This window comes from Anas acuta, chromosome 4, assembly GCF_963932015.1.
Source record: "Anas acuta chromosome 4, bAnaAcu1.1, whole genome shotgun sequence".
Classification (NCBI taxonomy): domain Eukaryota; kingdom Metazoa; phylum Chordata; class Aves; order Anseriformes; family Anatidae; genus Anas; species Anas acuta.
In genome coordinates, this window is record NC_088982.1 from 61,884,515 (window position 1) to 61,906,692 (window position 22,178).

The following is a 22,178-nucleotide window of genomic DNA, read 5'->3' on the forward strand; positions in this document are numbered from 1 at the left end:
CTCCCCCCATTCAACTGTGTTGCAGTGCTGAGGGCCTTTAACAGATTGAAATGCAAAGCAAAAAAAAAATCATGTAATAATGCATTTACATTACCACCGTGCTCTGGGCTCCACAACAATTTTAACTTAGCCCCCACGAGGCCACGCAGTAGTTTTGACTGCGGACGTGTTTACTTTAATATTGTAATAGCTGTGTGTAAAGTAATTGATTTGTAGTCGCTATAGCAACTATAACCTTGTATTTTCTAATGCCTGGGTTCAAAATGTTAACCTGAATGTGTTGGTTTTTTTTTGCCATAGAATTCACATTTTGTTCCTTTCATTTCTGGGGTGTGTTTTTTTCTCCTTTGGCAAGGAGCATTGTTCCAACTGATGGATTTAAGAACACATTTTCAAGAGAAAATGTTTTAAAACAACCAGCATTTCCTGCTACGATGCTGTGTTCCCCAGCACTGGTGGCAGGTTAAATACATCTCTAATCATGGTAAACTGTGAGAAATGTTAACTTCTAAAAAGAGTCAATTTCATTATTGCCTGATGCTTTACTCTGAACTGGTGCACCTGCAGTGCTGGGAAATAGTACCCAAAACAGATACAAATGGCCTGGCTGAACTGGAGTAGCAGGCTTAAAAACTCCACCCAGCTAGCATCACCTGTGTTTCATTAGGACTCGTTTTGGAGAGGCCTGGAGCCAGCCTCTAAAACCAGCAGCTTTAGCTTCAGAGGAGTTTGGTGTCCAGCTATGGGAGAGGCTGGGAGCTGAATTTTGGTGAATTTTCTTCTGTTGATTAACTTGCTCCACAGGCAGTCCTGCCAGGTAAGCCTCTGAGAGGTGTATAGTTGTCATCTTTGAAAATCCTCTTTCTTTGTCTCCTTCATTACACTAATCATCTCTTCTTGCTCTTGTTAGAAAATAAGATTAATTTGTTCTTTGTCTCTCTTTTGGGGCTTTCTGAAATGGGCTGGTTTTATTTTCCCCTGCATCCTCTTTAGCTTTTTCCTCTTTAGTGTATGTGTTACTGAAGTGAGAGGTAGCCTGCTTCATAGTTTCAAGAAACATTAAAAAAAATAGTGTTGTTTGGTAGGGAACTTTAAAAATAAAATCCAAGAAACCTTCTGCTCTCCAACCCTGACACAGAATGAAGACTTTGAACTGATTTTTCATGTTGCTCTGAGTGTTGATGCTTTGCTCCTTCTTCTTCCTGCTAAATACTACATTTCCAAGTTTATTCCAGGGTTACTTCCAAAAGCATGGAGATCCTTAACATTAATAAGAAGTAGCAGGGTAGCCAAGGAGAAGGGAAGGCTTGATTCTTCAAGCAAATGAGGTCTGAGACAGTTAAATATTTTTATGTGAAGAAAGCAAAACTTTCCTTACTCCTGTAGCAGCACTGCTGGGGTGAGGTATCTAGCTTCACGTGAAGCAGCACGGGCAGTAAGTTTGTTTGCTGCAAAAGTGCACTTTAGGTGGTTGCTCTATTGGCAAGTGTGTCCCTGAGCTTTGGAAGCAGTTTTGGATGAAAGAGAGAAGGATATGCTTCACGGAAAGGTGTGGGAACAAGGTGAAAGTTGGGAAATAAAGAAATGCCTCAGTTTTTAATTTGGGGACCAAATTCTTTCAGTGAGGTGAAGTATTGACTATATTATCACAGGCATCAAAATATTTAAGTAAGGGAGTAGTTCTGGTAAAGTTTAGGTATTTAGGTGCTTAGTGTGTGATTGAGGATGAGAGACCGCAAGTGTTTACAGAGGCATTTGCTGAAGCCTGTGTGTCCACAGTAAGCCAAGTGTGAGTCTGTGAGCTGTACCACTTCTTCCCCGGGCCACAGAGTGCCTGGATCCATAGCATGAATATTTTCACATTGATACTTGATAAGCTGATGCTCTGTGGGACTGATGTAAAACAATCTGCTTTTATATCTGTAACTACCACTGACGTTGCTAGTGTGTTGGCTCAGGTAGCCCAAAGCACTTTTTGGTGACCTTCCACATTGCCTTCCCTGTGGAGCCAATGGCTGTGCTGCTACAGCCCTATCAGCATTAAGGCTAGCAGATTCATGGTGTAAATACCTGCGTCAGGATGTTGTTGAAGCCTTCCTCAGAGGTTACAGATGCGCTGGAGATGCCTGGAAGAAAACACGCAGGTAAAAGAGAGATCAAGAAAAAAAAATCATTAAGAAACTGCTAGAAGTACTCCATAGGAAGCAGTGTGTGTGTGTGTCCTGGGGTTCCTGTGAGAGATTGATGGGGAAAGTTTGTTTGTTGTGCTGTGTTTTGTTTTGCTGTTTCTTGTCCTTTGCATGGCAGAGATGCAGCCGAACACTTCTTCATGTGCTAGAAATGAGGAAGGCTGCTTCCATGGGTCTAATGGAGCCACAGAAAAACCTTTTGAGGCCTTGGCTGAGATGGTATTTAATTTAAAGGAAAAGTCTTTCTGGTCAGAACGGATGCATTCCTCCCTTTGGGCCGGGGTTGGGTGATGGTATCAGATGCTGCTTAAGAGGTGTGGATGTAAAAGCCATCTGTAGTCACAGATACATGACCCAGTGGTTAAGTAATGGAGTAACATGCCAACACAGCCGGCTGCTCCCTAAATGTGTAGCCAGAAAGTGTTTGCTTCCATTTTTGAATTGCTTTGCGGGTGCTAAGTGGAGCTATTGCATTACCAGCAATTAAGGCACTTCTCCTCCCAGAGGCTGCTCGGGTGCTGCTTGGCCCCGGCACAGAAAGCGCTGCGGGCTCACGGAGCGGGCGAGCTGACCTGGCACAGAGCATGAAGATAATGGAAATCTCTTCTCCTCCCGCTGAAAATCGAGCCTTTTCAGACCACGTTGCCACAGGGGTCTCTGCACCCTGGGGAGCTGGATGCTTTCTTTGCAGACAGCTTTATACAGAGGGTAGGAAGAAGGCCAATTGCACCCACAGCTCCCTTTGCCACCCTAGGCTGGCTCCAGTTACAAATCCACTTCCTTCTGCCAGTTCATAGCATCTGCAGCGCTAATTGGCACTATTTTTATCGTTCTCTTTTTAAAGCACCCCCTTTCCTCTAGGAGGAGATGGGAGAAATGAAGTGGGTCCCCCAGACCTACACGTAATGAATGCTGTATTTCATGTGTGCTCTGGAGAGGTGAAAAAAAGGGCTGGGTTGAGTAACCTGGGTGTAAGCAGCTTTTAATAAGGTATATTCATGTGCCAAAGCGAATCATTCTGGTCCATTGGGTAAATATGTATCAAAGTAATTTTCAAAATACTTCTCCGCAGCCAATGAGCTGGAAAGGGTCAGTCCAACCATGCATTATTTTTTAATGCATACGCTTATTTATTGGATTGAGGGAGGAACACAAGATCTTTCCGGTTACTTGCCCAGCTGAAGCTGTCTTCTTGTGGCACAGCAACTCTGTTTGGAAGGAAGGTTAGTGCTCTTCTCCCCTGGTGTTGGGGGTGCTCGGTGGAGGTACCCAGATCCACCACAACAGGGCAAGGGCTGTACCTGCGTCTTGCCTTCTGAGCTCTTACCACGTTTTGCATGAAATCCTGTGAGATGGGAGGCCCTGAAGCAAGCCCAGGGGCAATGGGTAAGACACCCACTTGTTTTGAGAATGTTCCTAGGGTTGTGTGTGATCAGAAACCCGGTGGCTTGGCACTGTTTTTTTCAGTGTGCAGAACAGGCCTGGAGCACCTGGAAGCTTTCTATCAACCTAGTGTGGTGCCTGATGAATTTTGGTGAGCTGTGTGTAGGCAACATCTGTGCGATATTTTTTCAGGATCATGGTTTTGTGGTTTAAATTCCAACTGGTGATCTCTTCAGGAGCCTACGTTCAGTTTTGGACGAGGACAAAACATGGACAGAACTTTAGTTTTGAAGATTCAATGCGGAAAAGTTGGAGTCAGTAGCAGAAGTGAGATTAAACTTGGATTCATTCATGTGTTTTTAGATCAACTTTAATTTTGCTACAATAAATCATAAAAAAAAAAAAATCTGGGACAGTTTGACATAGACATGCAGCCAGCTGCTAGTCCCAATACCTAGCCTGGGGGCCAAGGGGAGGAGAGGGATTTTGTGCCAAGCTCTCGACCCTTCATGGAACGCTTTATCTTTATTGTGTATTTGTAGCCTTAGCACCTAGGAATGAGGGGGCAACAGCAGAAATGCCCGGTTTCCACTTCAAGCACCTAAACAACAGAAGCAATCAGTCACTTGCCTCCTCTGTAGAAAAAAAAGAGCATTTTCAAAACATTTTCCAAGCAGGAATTTGCATGTGCCATATTCCATCACTAATGTATCTCCAGCTGTAGCACTTTGTAAGCATCCACAGATGGCTCACGTTCCTGGTTGGGATTTATAATTCGGTGGTTTGTGTTTTTAAGTAAAACCTCAAGTGCTAAATAAAGAAAATGTCAGAACTCTTTAACAATGGAAAAAGGGTCTAATTCAAAGGCACAGCTGTGGGACATCGTGGGAGTTGAATGAAACAGGAGGCTTTTCCTTGGAGGAGCTGGATATTATATTGAAACCATTATTTTTTCCCTAGTAAAGTCTCTGGGCCTGATGACAGGGGCTGGGAGCTGTGGGTTGCTTTGCATCTGCTTTCTCCCGTGGGTGCTGGTGGGTACAAGGGCAGCCAGCAGCTCACAGAGGGTTGGGACTCTGGTGCTGTAGTTTGCAGAGCAGAGAGATATGATCTGTCCTGAGGACTCTGCTGAGGGTAATATCCAGGTCTGTGTGTGTATATCTGTGTGTATATATATTATCTTTATGTATATCCACCTATATAAGGAAAATATACCCATCAGCTCTCACAGGTGATGATGGATGGTGTTAATGAAGGTAACAGCTATGCATCTACTTTTTTTTTTCCCTGTGCTTTTCCTCACTTATTGCAGTGAAATGGACATCAAACAGTTCCAGCCTGTAACTCTCTTCTTGCCCATAGCTAGGAGGAAACACTCTATTTTAGTCACTTTTGAAGCAAAACAGTAGTGAATGAGAGGGTTAAGTTTTCAAAACAGGGATGAAATGAAGTGCTGCTTTAAAGTGAGTGGAGCTTTTTGTATTGGGCATGTTAATATTTTTAATTGTCTTTGGTCTCTTCTTAGTGTTGCTACCTATTTGCCTACCAGCGCAGCAGGGAGGGAGCAATGTGGGCACACTGAGCATATCACCAAGTTCTCGCTTGCTCTATCAATAAAAAGCACTTCAGTCTTCAACAATTCTTGATTTTCGGAGCACCTTAAAACCAGTGCAAGCCAGTCCTTGGCTGTGGAAAACTGCAGGAAGGCAAACACCTGGGGACGAAAGTTTTGCTTCATTTTTTGGTGTTGATATGCTAGCTTTGTTTTTCCAAATATTGATGTGATTTTTTTTCCTGTCTGATGTTTTTCCTTCTGTACACATACTGGGACGCATACAGGGATAACCATTATATTTTTTTGGTCGGTGTTAGTCCCCTTCTTGCGATTGCGTGAGCTGCCCTGACTTTGCAGGATGATTCAAGATGAAGAGCTGGGGTATAACTGGCATTTGTGGTGAAGGAAGACTGCCCAGCTTCTTGCTTTTAGTGTGATTAATCATCCTGTAAAAGATACTGCTGTGTAAGTATGATGGCCTTTCTAAAGAGGCAGGGCCGGGAGGATAAGGTCTGTATTGAGCCCCATGAAGCTGCCCCTGGAATAACATCTTGCATTTTCCATGATTGCCCTTCAAAATGAAAGATGTGGGAGCTGCCCAGAAGCTCTGCCCGTTTCGCTTTACAAAGAGCAAACTGAAAAGTGATTTGATCAAAGCCTGAATATAGCCATGTTTTCTTTAGCTAAAGAGCTCTTCAGTGGAGCACACATGGGTGCAACGAGCTTTGAAGGCTGAAAGCTGAAGGCTACAAAACAAAGGGTCAGATTTTAACAACGAGGGAATTAACTGTTAAAAGAGTTCCTCAGGAGATGTGGTGCATCTCCTTTTGCCTTAAGACTTTAGAGCGTAACTGTATGCTTCTCTCTCAACTGTGTTATGACTCAGACTAAAACTTTCTAGCGTAGCTGGGTACTAAGTTCACTGCTTGCTGTTCATAGACTTCTACCCTCAGAGTTTTTCAAGCTGAGCTTTAGTTTAGAATACATATAAGGAGGAAATGCAAAATCGCCTTTCAAACAAATATTACAAAATACTTTCAGAAGTCTTTTGTGGTCTATTACTAATTATTTTTATGTAGCTCCTGATGGTTTCTCTCAATGATCTGAGTGGTCTCAAGCTGACTGAGGTCTGGTGCCCCATTTTTTGGGGCACCAGAGCCAAAACTGAGCTATGCTGAATTGAGCAACTCCTATTTTGTCTCGGGATTTGCTTCCCCTTACATTTATTAATTGTCAGTTGATAGCAGATACCTGAAATATTCTTATTTTATTCACTTACTTATAAATTAACCCTCCATTTTTTTCTAACCAAGCTCATCAGACACATTTAACATCCAAGATGAAATTTGGTCTTGATAGTGGTGATGCTGTACATCTAATTTTCATGTCATTTAGGTTTGCTTAGCTGTCATAAATAATCTTTTTATTATTTATTTTTTTTACAAACTCTCAAAAATATTTACTGGTTAATTTCAGTTATTTGGAGGCTTGAGGACAGAAATACCTTGGTGTAGCAGAGACAGTCCAATGAGGAATAGCAACTGTGATGAAGCTGCAGTTGGAGCACTTGGTAGGGTGGAGAGAGGACCAAAAGCATCTGTGTGATGAGACCTGGGAAGGGAGAGAACAAAAACTTCCCTGTTTCCATCTGCAATCGCATTGCCACAGGGGGAAGCACCAAAGCATGAAGTGCATTTACAGTACGGGAGCACTTGGCTGAATTTAGCAGGCAGCATAGGGATAAGATGAAATTGCAAGCCCAGGAAGTGTCAGATTTTAAGATGTATTTAGGTGCTTACAGACACTTCCTTGGGATGCCTATGGCACCTCCAGTTACAACATACCTTTCATAACCTATGGCCAACATGATTTAGGAACAGAAATTCACGTTCCTGTAAGAATTACTGTGCTTGGCTGCTTGCAGAGGGTAGGAGGGTTGAAATTTCTGCCAAGGCATCAAAGAGGGTGTCAGAGGCCACCCTTGATGAAACCAGCATCAACACCTGCCTCTGGGCAATAGCAGCAAAGAGGTTGAGCCTTAGGGATCATAGCTTTGTGAGAAAGTTATTTGCAACTGTGATTTATAACACTGCTTGCTACAGAGGTCATAATGATGTCTCTTCTCACTCTGTGTTGGACTTGCAAGTCCAGGGAATCATCCAGAGAGAGGCTGGCAATTGGCAAATGATTTAATGCTGCTGTTTGATAGAAAGAGAGATTAAAATGTGTGTTGTGGTGAGCTGATGCTCAAGTCCAGAAAACATGTCTCTTCTTCCCATCCTTTTGACTGCCCAGCAATAAATCTATTGGCCTGAGATGCCCACCCAATAATAACAAAAATACACTCTTTGTCATCTGAACTATTCATTGCATTTATAGATCATAGAGCTGGGCAACGTCATGATTGATTGAGCAATTCTCCATCTCCCCTGATTGCCCAGGACTTGCAGCCTAAACAAGGTCACTGACCTGACCCCAATTACAGTGGATCAAAATAAAAAGAGGGATTTAGCACTGTCTTTTCCTACTCATCTTAGATTGGAGGAGAGACAACTCCTCAACTGCTAAGAAGAATAATGATTTATTTGGTAACTTCCATCTAACATCGTGCTGTAGGATGCTGAGTGCCCAGCTGGTGTAAATTAACTGGAGCCCTTTGGGAGCTGCTGAATTTCTGGAGACCGCTCCCAGTGTGCACCAGTTGAGGCACTGGTAACACATACGGTCCCTGCTTCTGAGCGAGCCTGCTCCCTGGCTGAGGAGAAAATGGTCCTGGTGGAAACTCTTATCACCCTCAACAGAACAGGGGGAGAAAAGATGACAAAAACGCTTGTGGGTTGAGATAAAGACAGGGAGATCACTTATGAGTTACCATCAGTGGCAAAACTGCTTGCAGTTGAGGAAAATTAATTCATTGCCAATTAAATTTGACTTGGGTAGTGAGAAACAATGAGAACATTCAAACACCTTTCCTCCACCCTCTGCTCTTCATTCCTGACTCCCCTACTCCCTGATGGGAGTGGTGCAGAGGGATGGGGACAGGGGGTTGTGGTTATTCCATAACAATACCTCTCTGCCGCTCCTTCCTCCTCACACTTTATCCCTGATCCACCGTAGGGTCTTCTCCACAGGCTGCCATTGCTGCAGGAGATACGCCTCAGCTCTGGTGTGGGGCCTTGGTGGGCTACAGGGTGGATCTCTACCCTGGCACCCGGGGCACTTCCTCACCCTTTTCCTTTTTGCATCACCTTGGTGCTGGCAGGGCTTTATCTCCATTTTTTTTCTGTATTTCCCCCCCTCTACCCCCCACTCAGTGCTGCCAATATGGCTGACAGGCTGTACGCTGTGGAGGGGCTGTTGAGGAACCTTCCGGAACATTCCGGAACTTTCCAGAACTGTCTTCTCCTCGCAGAGGCCACATATAGAATAGAGTAACAGAATCATTAAGGCTGGAAAAGACCTCCAGGATCATCTGGTCCATCTATCACCCTACTACCACTGTCACCCACTAAACCATGTCCCTAAGCCCCACGTCCAACCTTTCCTTGAACACCCCCAGGGACGGTGACTCCACCACCTCCCTGGGCAACCCGTCCCAGTGCCTGACTGCTCTTTCTGAGGAGAAATGTCTCCTCATTTCCAACTTCAACCTCTCCTAGCACCACTCGAGGCCATTCCCTCTCGTCCTATCGCTAATTCTCTGTGAGAAGAGGCCGACCCTCAGCTCCCCACACCTCCCTTTGACGCCCACAAGATGGCGGCACAGGAGTTGGCGAGTTCAGCTCTCCCTCAGCAGTTTGGCCAAAGGCATCCTCCAGGAGCTGATCTTCTCTTCCACATACCGAGCTTCTCTTCCAGGAGCTGAGCTTCTCCTTATTTTTCTGCCTTATTTCAGCTCACTTGACCCCGGTGCTGCGTGCAGCCATCTTGTGAAGGCTGCAGAGCAGGTCAGTGTGAGGCGGTGTCTGGCTTCAGAGGAGGGAAGTGTTTGCTGCTCTCTCTTGCCAAAGTCAGACTTCAGGCTCAATGTTATTTTTAATTAATAATAATATAAAAATAACTGCAGCTTTTTTAGCTGTTGATTTATTTTTAACTAAATTTTTCCTCATGAGGTCTGTCAGGTGGTTTAAAAATAAAGGACTCCAGTGTCCAATCCCCAAGGACAGATGGGGGTTTATTTAGAGTGTGTAACATTGGGCTGGCATGTCCCTTCAGCTCATTTTACTAGTTTTTTGGATGCCTGAACTGCAGCTATAAAGTATCACTGGAAGCAACATGCTGTTAGATACTGTTTTTTATTTCTCTGATTGCTAGTTAGGCCCCCTTAGCAGCTTGGTACTTCCGTACCTTCTCAGTTTGCTACTGAGGAAAAAAATTAAGGTACAGATACTGGAAAAAAAGTCATATTATGAGATATTTTCCCCTGTGATGGAAGAAGTAGCACCATGTCCTATCAGTACTGGTGAGTGGATCTTTTTTTGTCTCTGGATGCTCTTCTGTAAGAAGAACTGTAATAAGGTAACTACAGTTTTTCCTTTCTGTGTGCTTGTGTTTTACATATGTTTCTATATTGGCTGGGAGAAATCTTCGTAGACAAGGGGGAGTGATTGTACCCTGCAAAAATTGTTTGGGGCTTTTAATAATGCATGGAAGAGTTAGAGTTGCCCTGCTGTTCGTGTGGCAGAAGGAAGGGAAGCTGCCTTGCAGGCACAATAGGCTGTCAGAGCTGGGGACTGCTCAGAGATGTTGGAAAAGGCCTCTGACCAAAACCAACCAAAAACCCAAGCAATAATTGACTTGCCTGGCCTCTTTTTATCCAGTGAATGAGCGGCAGCCACTGAAACAACTACGCAGTAGAAGTGCAGTGGATGACTTTGTCATTTCTCTCATCTGCATTGTGAGGTGCCCAGGAACTGCAAGTTTTGCCACAAACATGGGATTTCAGCTGAACAAAAGGAAATTGCAGAGAAAGTAGGAAGTAGGGCAGTTGATACCACTTCGACATTCACAAGATGTTCACCCCATGTTTTGCCACCTGATGGCATGGTCTGTGTATGGGAGGGAGCCATACATGATCTACCCAGCCCCCTGTGTGTCTAGCATTTATCATGGTCCATGCCTATGTGTTGAATACACACATTCCCCAAGTGCATCTGATTTGCATAGCTGCAATATGGCTTTGATTTCCCACAGGAATCCCTCATCTCTAATTTGTTGATGCATTTATGTTTCATAGTAAGCATTTATGCCGTGGCTTTACAGTAAGCTAAGTCCATATGTCCACGTCCTGTGCCTGTGTAGCATCCAATACAGCAAGGCTATGTGAGAGTCATCCATTTAAAACTGTGGTTCCTAACTTTGAGGTCTTTGATGAAGATTTTCAGCGCTGAGAATCTCTGAAAGTTATCTTCATTTTCAGACAAAATTCTTACTGAAATCGGTGAAGAAAGCCAGGGTGGTTATTTAAGTGCCTGAATATGAAGTCAGTTTTAAGCACTGAGATTTGCCACTGTTGGCTCTCATACACATTGAGCTGCACCCACTGCTAATTGCATAATAAATCAGTGCAAATTGCAGTGTTATGGTGCTCCAGAGTGGCCTTAGCAAACCTGAGTCCTCTGCTTGGCAAGCAGCAGCTGCCCTGCATGAACCCACCATTCTGCTGCTCCCGGGTGCACCAGCTAAAATCAGTTATAAGCAGATAGGAAGAAACTAGTAGAAAAAGTATGCGCTGTTGGACTGATGAACCAAGGATCCCCAGGATTTAAGAGCATTAATCCTCGTGATATCAGTAACAATGATGCTTTTTAATTGTTTAATTGTCTTCTAAAATCCCCCTAAGGAAAAAATTAGCTTTCCGCCATGTGAGGTTTGCTCTCCCTTGGAATAGATGAAGCTTTTGAAAACGAAATTAGAGGTAAGGACCAGATTAGAGCTTTAAGTAAAATTGTCCCGCATATTGCACTAGCGCCTCTGCCTCTTACTGTGGTTGGCAAAACCTCTAGCAAGTGGTGAAATGTGTTTGTGCAAGTGGAAGCTGCAGCTCTTTACAGCTTCAGGGCAAGGTGTGCTAACCTCATCCTGTACCAAGAGCTGTTGCTGGAGTGGGGGTGATGGAGTGTTGCAGTACGCTTGCAATTAGCTCTCATTTGCAAATAATTTAGCAAGGATATTTCGATTTTCCTAATTTATTCTGAAGGGTAGATCTTCCCTGCCGGGTTGTCAATCAGCAGGCATCTAGTGGCACTTCCATGCTTTGGTGGTGATCAGATGAAAAAAGGAAAAGGAGGGTTGCAGCAACGGTTGTGTGTCAGTCCTTGGGGATACCTCCTTGGTGTGTGAAGTACAGAGGCCTTTTTATAGGATAAATCGCTGCAGGGACTAAGCATGTCCATCACAGACAGATCTGTACTGCATGAGGTGCTGAACAAAGAGGAGGCAAAAACTTGGCTGTTGTCCCAGCCAGGTCACTGGGAGGATGCGTACGTAACCTGAAGTCCATGTGTGATGCTCCTTGCACTGGAGCCAAACACTGTAAGGTTTTCCCACAACATGAGGATTTTCAGCATTTCAAAGAATTTCCCAAAGTGACCCAAGTTCTGTCCTGAGACTCTACAAAAGTAGAAAGGGAACTTTGTTATTTCAAATCAAATCAATTTAAATACTTGTTTTTGACAAACTTTCTGTTGAAAAGCTGTTTCAGTAGAAGATCTGCAGCCAGCACTGGCAATAGTCAGTAGTGAAGACTCCTATCTTCTGTAAGTTAAATATTAGTAGTGGATCAGGGACTTGAAGCTGTTTGGGTGCTCAGATTCATTTTATGATTCAAAATGAAGAAAATCCAAACTGTAAAAGGTGTTTTAACTTTATCTGCACAAGATTCTGCCTTGTTCATTCCTTCTATTAATGAATATTTGTGTGTGTGTTTAGGGCTTAATATATGTGTATATGGCCAAGAAACAAATATTTTTGATGGTGAATTATAAACAAGCATGCTGGAGAGATGCTGTTTCTTCCTGAGTTTCAAACTCAGGCATAACCTGATTTATTACAGTTTGTCCTTATTTGTAACAAATGTTTTTCTATTGCCCCTATTAGTTGGTGACACGGTTTCTGTGGTAAATGAATGACATGTGGAGGTAATGATGACAAGGGGCTGATATTGGATGGCAAGGGGAAAGCGGGGGCTTGGTGCGACAACATGCCCTGCTGAGGTTGATCCAAGGACACTTATCAATCAAAATGGTGACAGCAGCCAGGGAAATTTAATTGGAGATTCATTGAACCCTTAATGATGTGACAAAGAAAAAATAAGGAGGCTAAAAAAAGGCTTCTGGGCTTTTCTTCCCCCCTTGTTCTGCCAGCTCTCAGAAGGAGAAGGGGACCGTGGGATTGCCAAAGGCGCCTCTTGTCATTGCATCTGTAAGAGGTAATCATTGCGCTTTGAAAGGGAGCAAAGTGTTTGGAGACGTGTGTGTATATATATTTCACTGCCTCAGTACAAAAAGGGGGTTGACAAAGACCTTTTCTTTAACTCATGCGGCGGGCCTACCTGCCTCTTGATCATAATTGGAAGTATTAAAAGAAATGCTAACAAGGTCCACGTGCCCTGCATGAAAATGGGGTGAAACTGTACAGTGGCCTGGGCAGTGTTCCCCACAGAAAGGTTTATTCAAACCCTTCTTTCTCCTAATCTTGTTTTATCACCAACAAACATGATGAGTTACATCTGGGAGCCTGCAATCTGTTGTAACTCAAGAGCTGAGCTACATGGTGTCTAAGTGACAGGGTAGATAAAATGCTACCTTTTTATTTATTTTATTCCTGAGCTGCCTTTTAAAATTAGCACGGGTGCTTAGTGCATATGGATAGCTTCTGTTATTTCGTTTTTGCATACATTTCCATAAATAATATGTTAATAAAACGTTGTGGCAATGCCCACCATGTGGAGGGTGCTCTCTGCAGATGCGAGGAATCTGTTCGTTTTTGTCCACCAGCAATTCTTTCTCTTTGAATATGGCATGTAAGAGCTTGCTCTCTGGTTTGGGAGGACTCTGCTGGGAAAAACGTTTACTGTGCTTGTGATCTTACTCGTCTTTTCCATTGATTAGAAAATCCCCCCTCCCTGTTTTGCATCCGCTTGCTTATTTCACTGTTCAGACTGGGGAAAAAGGCAGCGAAATGGGACTAAGCCATGTACTTGGAAGATGACTTGTCTGTGTCAAATTCCTGAAGTACAGCAGCTCCTGTGGACACATCTATACATTTAGATAGTTAAAGAGTTGATAAATACATTAATAAATATATGTAAAGAGCTATATATCTGAATATTGTTGTGGCCACAAGCCAAGCCCTGTGCGTACGCTTGCTTCAAAGTGATAAGTTGCTTTGGCCAAATTTGTGAGGTTGGGGGCAAAATTGAAATGTAAAGGGGAGCCCACCCCCAGATTGCCTCCCCCTCCGTCCTCGCTGCGATTTTCTGACAAAGGCTGATAGGAACTGATTGGGAGGTAGCGCACACACCATGAGATGGGATTCAATAATCCTCACCTTATCTCTTCTGATTTCTCAAGCTGGCGATGTGCGTCGATAATTAAAGTGAATGGCAAGCTGCAGTGCCACCCTGACCTCTGGGGTACCGATTGCCATTAATAATAATGCAGCCAGACAATACAAGGTTTTAGCACCACATTAATACAGACAGGGCGAGAAAAAGGGGATAAAGCCAAAGGGATAAGGCAAAACCCCTCAGTGTCATCTGGGTATCCTTTCATGCTGATCTCTGCCTTCATGCTCTTTGATTCCAATTATTCTCTTCTTTTTACGGGCAGGAATATTTGTTTAATTATGCCGTGGGATGGGAGGGGGAAGGAGGGAGGACAGATCTGGATCTAGCTACTCTTTTTTTTTTTTTTTTTTTTTTGACTCTTTGGTAGTTGTATTTGCTCAAACCTGTATTTGTATCAGTTCTCACAGTGACAAAAACTGCATTTGGAGACCTTGTATGCCTGACCAGACCCACACTTCAGCTCCGTGTAGCTTTAGTCACAACCTGAAGAGGCCGTGCTGGAAACTTCAGGCACAACTGCTGTGATGCCAGCAGAGAGAGAGCTCACTGCACCTCTGAGTTTATGCCAAAGCTTGCAAGAAAGGGCAGTCCCCTGGTATGCTGCTACCTCTGTACTTGCATAGCTGAAAAAATAGCCTGACTTTGTCCCTGTGCAGGACTTTCCTGAGGTAAAGTGAGAGTATCTGCATTTCCCAGCCTTCCTGCCATTGTCCTGAAGCACACAACACCTGTGAGGTGTAATAGCAGACAAATCTGCATTGGAGTCTAGATATTATTCTTAGGCATGGAAATGATGGATGGAGGGATGGATTTCCAGAAGCCTCTAGTGTTCATGGTGTTTCACTTTGCTAGGACCCCCTGTGCCTAAATAACCAATGGGACTGAGCAAGCTGTCACCTTCTGGCTGTCCAAATAGCCCTGCCATCCGTGCATTGCTTAACTGGCTTCTGGAAAACGTGTTCGTAGTCATATTTTATGTCGTTAAGGCTCAGTCACGCTCCCCTTCTCCATATTTTCATGACGGTATAGCAGAGTATTTTTGTTTGTGGTTGGTCTTAGTGCCATAATCTCACTGTTACTGCTGGCACTACAGCTGGTCTCATGTGTTATTTACCCCCTGTATTCACGCTGCAGGAAAAACCTGCTCAAAGAAGGAGCAATTTTGGGAGATCACGTGGCTGGGAACGATAGCCCCAAGCACATTTATTTCAGAAATGGCTTTGCCCCGAAGCTCCGTGTCCCAACAGTCCTGCAAACTTTGCAGGATCAGGGGTCCTCTTCCCTTCTTTGCCATTTCGCCCAATCTCTAGTTAATTTGATCTCTATCTGAGTGCACCAGGGAGAGAACATCTATTAAACAATAAAATAGACCGATTGTGATGTATTTTCAAACGCTTTGGGGGAATTCTACAAAATTAAGTATCAGAATTGTTTTTCTTATTGGCAACTATTGATCTCTGGCTGTGCCAGTTTCTCTCATTAACACTTTTATTACCTTGTCAATCACAGCACAACCTGCGCTAACCAGAGGCTAAAAGGATTTACCGTTATTAACAAAACTGTCTGGTGCCTCAGAGCAATAAAAACAGCTGAAACCACTGGGGGAGGGAGAAGTCTGCAGAGATTTTGGTAGCATTTTAGTCTGGAGACTGATTCAGAGGAAAAAAAAATCCATAAAATAGGAGCCAGTTTCTCAGCTGATGCAAATGGTTGAATAGTGTTAGAAGCATCGGAGCCGCAGGGACATCTGGCTGCAAGTGGATGTTCGGCCAGGAATTCAGGATAATATCTAAAAATACTGAGTTTGTGGGGCAGAAGCCCAATAGGGAAGGCGGTGTGCGAACACGGAGACACGCCTGCTCAAGCCAAGGGGGTCCAAGGGCTGCCACTGGCTTCTGTGACCCCAGAGCCGAGTTTAGGGAACTCTTTAACTTAGTAAATCAGTCCCTGGAGGTGAGCGTGGCATTTACAGGTTGAAAAAGGATCTTTTAGGCTTCTGCAAGCCTCAAAAAAGGGTTGCTGTGGGTAACTGGGGGAATGGCTGTCGACAGGGGTTGGCTGTGCATTGTAATGAAGTCAGGGGCATCTGGTGTGCACATGATAACACGGTGACAGAAAATGAGATAGCAGGCTTACTGCGTTGTGCCTTTCAATAGGAAGAATAAAAAATCCTTTTCTTTTCAAAAGCATCCTGAAGTTGGTGTTGTGACAGCGTGGCAGAAGCAGAATTCTTCTCCTTCAGGACAGGGTGTCACAACACCCTGAGAGCTGACCCTAAAAACGCAGCGGAACGTGGTGACCCTGTCAGGTCTGACCTTCATCACAAGTGTAGGAAACAAACCCGAATCAGCCCTCCCACGGTAACCTCTGGGGCAGGGCACTCGCTAACAGCTTCTGGTAAGAAAGGACACGTTCCTTTCAGTACCTAGGTCATCTTTTAGCCTTGAACACCTTTACATTTGCTGTGGTTAAAAATCACAGTTTGTAGTCAGCTGTGCTGTAACATTTATAAACAGAAACCTGCACCCTTATTCTCAGTTTCCAGGTGACAGAGTAGAAGTCTTGACTTTTGGTGTGATTTGGAGAGCTGCCCCTTGAGCTTGACGCAAGCAGATGCTCTTTGTGCTGGCAGTGGGAGAGCTCCGTGTCACAGGAATGGGAAGGTGATGGGAACAGAGGGTCCCATCCCGATTGTTTAGCATCCTTCAATATCTGAGTGCTCTGCTTGCTTGCGTGTTTACTCAGGGTAACATTTCTAGTGGCGTTTATATTAAGGAGTCAAAGTGCTGGTACACCTGTGAGCATTTGATTCCTCAGGATGTCCCTTCCCCTTGCTGTTTCTGCTAAACAGGCAAAGGTCCAAGGCGTTATTATATTTTAAAAATGGTAGCTAAGGCCCTCTGTCACTATTTCCTTTAGACAGTGTCACTGGAACCTGGTTTTCAATGTTTGTTTTCTGCCATAGTCCAGAATTTGTCACTCCTGCTAACCTCCAAGGTCACCTAGACACTTCAGGGATGCCAGGCTGCTCACCAGAGTAGGGAAGCAATTGAGAAAAGGCACAAGATGGCTGAAGACAGCCATTAAAATCCTGCTCTGGCTCTAAATATAGCAACCTTTCCATGCCAGTCTCCTGTAATTTGCATGTTGAATTAGCATCTCATTAATATCTTATTAGGGACACTGGAAACCTAATGACAAAAACAAACGCAGCATGTGCAAAGAAGAAGAATAGGAGGAATGGAATGAATAAAAGAGCTTTTTCTTTTTTTTTTTTTTTTTTTTTTAAGCTGCAGTCTGTCAGCTTACTTGTGGTTTCTGACCACCCTGGTGGCAGGAGGCTCGAGGTGCCCTTATCACACAGATGAGGCCAAAGGATAAAACCCCAGAGGATGGCAGCAGACCCTCAGTGTGTTGGTGCACCTGACAGCTGGACTATTCACATGCAGTGTGCGTTTTAGTGGAGGGTCCCCAGCCCCTGCCAGCTTCCCAGGATTCTGAGAAGTGTAAGGCGTTGGGATCAAAGGTCTCAAACTGCGGGTTTCAGAACCACATTTCCCCCAAAAGGTGAGGAATAAGGAGGGAAATTGTGTCTTTCTGATTTTCCAAGCTTTGTTCAGGAATTTCTGCCTTTCTGAGCTTAGCTCTATCTAATTTTCTCCGAGTTCACAGCAATGAGCCCAGACACCACAGCTCATATCAACTTCTCCCCAAATGACCGAGCGCTTCAGCGTGCACGTTCCTGTCACTGAGTTTGCTGTTAAAGTGCTCCAGTAATAAGGTACCAATTAGATTATCTCCCCCTTAGAAGCATAGTGCAGCTGCAAAATGGATATCATATCATTAGCACCTTTCCCTGGCATCATCCCAGGGGATGGAAACACCAGGCTGTGGGAGCAGCTTAGAGCTGACAGCCCCTCGCGGTTTTGGTGGAGCGGAGTGAATAACAGCAGAGAAAGTGGGGCTGAAGGATGCTGCTGGCCATGACTGAAATCAGAAACCTCCAATTTCCTAAAGAAAAAGGACTGAGGGAAATGCAGAACTCAAAAGCAGAAGCTAGGATGTTTAAGGAGAGCTGTGGTAGGAGAATTGAGGATGCAGCAACAGAAAGCATAAGGTTCTGTGGACCTCAAGGGGGGTTTGCTCTAAAAAGGCAGGATCAGGCCCCAGAGCAGGCGAGGGAAGGACTGCTCATCCCCCTTGGTCGGTACCAGCAGTGCCTGGCTCATGGGCTAACTCTCAGGTACGGGTAAGCTGCAGTCAGAAATGCAGCCCATGAAAAGTGAAATCAGACACTCGTAAATCAGGGACCACATGAAAACAATCCTTCGGGGACTGTGGTGAGCTGTTTCCTCATCAGATTTGGCTGTAATGTATTGGATTACATTAAAAAACAAAACAAAAACGGTAATGCAAGCCATGCAGAGCATGGAAATGCTCTTCAGTTCCTCTTTATAAGCATGTTACAAGAAATAATTTGGCTCTGTGTTTATCTGGCCTGTTGAGTTCCAGGGTGCTGGCGCTGTACAGCCAGAAATCCATTATTTTAGACCTGTTTATTGAATGAAACAGAAGAAATTGTGGTCCACACAGCCTCTGACCTGATGCCTGTCATGCATGGAGGCCCAGGTAGTGGTTATGCTCTCTTTGTGTCCTCTGGTCATTGCATAGGTCCAGTCACAACCTTTGCTGTTCTTCCAGAAAGCCTTCCAGGTGTTGTCTGACAGAGAGTTGGCCAAAAAAGCATCTGACCTTGGAGAGGAAACCCTCGCTGGCCTCTCTTACAAAGACAATGCAGATCTAATCATACTGCTCTGAACACCTTATTAATTTATCCGTCCCGAGGCCTGTAGCTGTTGGGTTGTTAAGATGTGGCATGTGCAGGCCATTCGGCTTCCTCGCTGCGGTGACACGCTGATGACAGGCTGCAATGACAGGGAGTTCCGCTTCGTTACAGCTGGATTTGTCACCATTAATGCTCAGCAGGGAAAAAAAAATAAATCCATGTGCTGTGTCACTTTCAGAAGGGTGCGTTCATGTCTTCGTCTTGAGCAAAAACACAGCAGGGAGGTGGAAGGAGCTTGCTATCCAAGTGACCCTGCTCTTTTAGCCAGTGGGTCCCTGCCTCCTGCTGGGCAAGGTGCTCGTCCTTCTTTCCTCCAAACACTCCAACCCTCGGTGAGCAGATGCGTGGCTGGAGCTGAGGAGCCTCTCCCAGGCATCGATATCAAGCTCCTTGGACTTGAAATGATAGCGGAGGTGTTGGCACGGGCTCCTGTCTGGCACTCGCTCCCACCAGCATTAAATCGACTGCTGAGAGAAAATGATTGCTCGGTTCCCAAGTAAATGTCAGTAAATCTTAGAAATGAAAAGGAGCATCATGATGGGAATAATTCGCTTTTTCCTCCGAAAGCCTGCGCATGAGAGGGGGGAAAAAGGAACAAAAAGATTTCTCCAGCCACTCTTGCTGCAGTTAATAGCAATGCCGTCTTGCCAGGAACATCAAATGGAGGAACAAAACTACTGGGTTTTGACAGCAAGAGAAAACACGTGGGCAGCTCTGGGCTTGTCCCAGGGCCAGGAGCCCGGAGGGAGCCTGAGGGAGTGCAGCACTGCATTTTTGGCACTCTCCTGCTAGTTTAGCAGCTGCTAAAGAGACAGAAACAGGCGCATGCCTCCATGAAGAGAGGTGCCTTGACAAAGAAAAAAGAGATCTCGCCTGACCCAAAAACCTCTGACCCTGGCGATTAGTTCCCTGGCTGCTGGCACTGGAGCAGGATCTCTCCTTAGATCAGCCTGTTTATGCCCAGCTAAGCACAGATCGGAAGAAGAGGTTTCAAATGTAGATGAATTTTCATTCCTCACCGCCATTCAGGTCTGTGCTGAGGGATGAAGACTAATGTGCTACGATGTGCCTTTGGGGAAGGGGATGCTCCTGCTCAGTGAAAGCACAGCAAGTGCTTCGCTGCAGTGTATGGGAGAGCTTTAATCTTAGAGGTGCTTACAGAGCAGCGTGGGAGGTGATTTTGGAAATTCCCACTCTTCCTCCCTGGTTCCTCGCTTCCTCTGGATCCCCTTGCAGACAAGGGCTGTCTGCGGAGGCTCTAAAGCCTGGCCAGACAAGGCTCCTCCACCCAAGGCTCACCCCAGCATGGGAAAAGTGTGTGATAAAACTGCAACGCCCGTGCAGTGGAAAAGCAGAACGCTGGAGGATGCTAGTGCCCCTTTCTTGGGCTGGGCAGCTCCCTGATTTCATTTGATCAGTAATCCAGCCATAAATCTTGATCTCTTCTGTCCAGATTTTCAAGGCAGCATGACCCAAACCCCGAAGAGGTCCTGCTGTCACTCACAGCCCTGCCTGCCCCCATGCTGACAAACTCCAAAACACATCAGCAGCTTGGCTGCTGGCATATGTCTCTCCACGACTCGTCTTTCCAAAGGCAAAGTGATTGATCCTTTAAGCAGGGGTTCACTAATCAAATTCATTTATTCAGGCACTGCCCTGCTGCATGCTCGGAAAGAGCAGAGCTGCCTTTCCAAACATATTTTTCAAAGCTCCTTAACAACTTAAGAGCAGCGGTCTGCGGGAGAGGGAGGGAAAGCAGATCATTTAGAAGCAGAGGGAAGAGGGTGCAGTGATTTTTTTTTTCTTTTTTTTTTCTTCCCTTGCTGATGTGGCATCGTATGAGGTCAGGGCTGGATGGACGAGCTCCAAATGCTCTCTTGGTGCGTTGAGTATGCAGCTGCTTTGCCAGAGGTGACATAATGCTGGACATTTGGTCTCGGTCCAAAGCGATATTGACGTGCCACAGTGACAGGCAGCTTGGTGAAATGTCCTCCGAGCAGGGCTGTGGTTTTCCAGTGTGCAGGGCGCTTAGTGAAGGAGAAAGTCCCAACTAATGCACGGCACCTCTGCTTCACTGCAATCTCCCATGAGGCTGGCTTGCTTATAGCAAGATGGATGAGTTTGGAGAACACTCAGAGCTCCTTTCTCTACCAAAAAATGAAGACAGCCCCTCGTTTATGGTCGGTAGGATCTCTGTCAGCATTGAATGCTGTGCCTCCATCATCATCCTTACGTTGAGCTGCAAGGACTGGCTGGATCTGCTTGAATCACTCTTCCCAAATGCATTGTAAAGGCACCTTTAACAAACAGGAGACTTGATCCTGAGGTGCTAGTTACTTCTCTCGGCCTTGCTGAAAACCCTCTGGGCTGGTTTCTGCCATCAGCCGACCTTGGAGGGCGACTTGCATTTAGTCTTTGAGGCTGTCTTTTCCTGCATGATAAGATAATCATAACAGAGGCAGAGCTGACAAGTGGTGTTTTGATGTAAGCAATGAGCAAACAGACAGATCAATAAGTGCTGAGCAAGGCACGCTTCACCTCATATCGTATCGACTTGCTGCAAAAATGATGGGGCAACAAAATGAAAATGTGTTGTGTTCTATCTGAGTTATGGGCAGTGGTTATGTGTAATAAAGCACAATATATTAACTCAGATGGGACTGGCTGGTGAAGAAAATACAAATGGGCAGACACGGAATGTACTGTCTGTGAATGTACACAGCAACACAGCGAGATTAATTACACAGAATGGGGGAGGAAACGAAAGCAACAATAATTCTATTATTATGGCCATAGAAAAAAACGCACGAGAGATTTATGGTGCTAAGAGCAAAATTTGTGTGTCCTGTTAGTCTGACTGTCTAATGTGTGAAAGATTTATGAGTCCAGGGAGTAACGATCAAAAGTATTTACAAAAGTTTACCATTTGTTAGCTTTTATTTTTGCTCTCACGGAGGTTGTTTACAAGCAGCGGAAGGATGACATCGGGCTGACTGGCTGTCTGGGGGGCTTCTGCTGTAGGTTGCTTCTAAACATTTTGATTTCAGCAGCTCTGATCCCCAAAACCAGGTGACAGCCCTGGCAGAGAGAGGCACGAGGCTACGCTGAAGCAGACTTGATGTGTTCAGAGGAAGCTTGGCTCGTGGAGGTGTAAGTTGAGGTGCACTGAGGTGGGAGGCGCTTTCCTGTGCTAGAGCTGCTTTTTATGCACCAGAGACTCCTGCTTTGCCTTCCCTTACCTCTGCTGATTACTCGTGATGGGAGATCACATCTGGAAGCTGGTGCATGATGCCTGTGCTTGGAGAAACGATGGACAGAGGAGGAAAGCAGAATGCCTGTGATAATCAGGTTGTGGAGAGAGAAAGGTTACAGAAAACAGACGAATGGGTACGCTGTTGGCCGTTTATTGCCTTCAAAATGGATCAAGGGGAGCTAAACAATAGGACATGGCTCACAGCTGCCTGGGCACCTAGCTCATCTCCCAACTGCAAGCAGCAAACTGCCTGCTCAGGGCCCCAGCGAGACGTAAGGTGATTATGGCTGCTTGGTTAATTGAGATGTGATATGACAGAGAATATAATTTGCTTTGATAATAATTATCACTGACCCAGGTAGTTTTGCAAAGCTCAGGCAGAG

The 22,178-nt window shown here is 45.0% G+C and overlaps 1 long non-coding RNA gene across 2 annotated transcripts in view; it reads left to right on the forward strand.

Moving 5' to 3' along the window:
* The first annotated feature begins 457 nt into the window (after positions 1-457).
* LOC137856333 (uncharacterized) overlaps positions 458-22,178 on the forward strand; it is a 44,048-nt gene continuing 22,327 nt past the window's right edge. The window contains exon 1 of one of the 2 annotated variants that reach the window (XR_011096358.1): positions 458-817. This is a non-coding gene — a long non-coding RNA (uncharacterized lncRNA). The remainder of the gene's footprint in view (positions 818-22,178) is intronic. The other variant, XR_011096357.1, reaches the window with a different exon arrangement.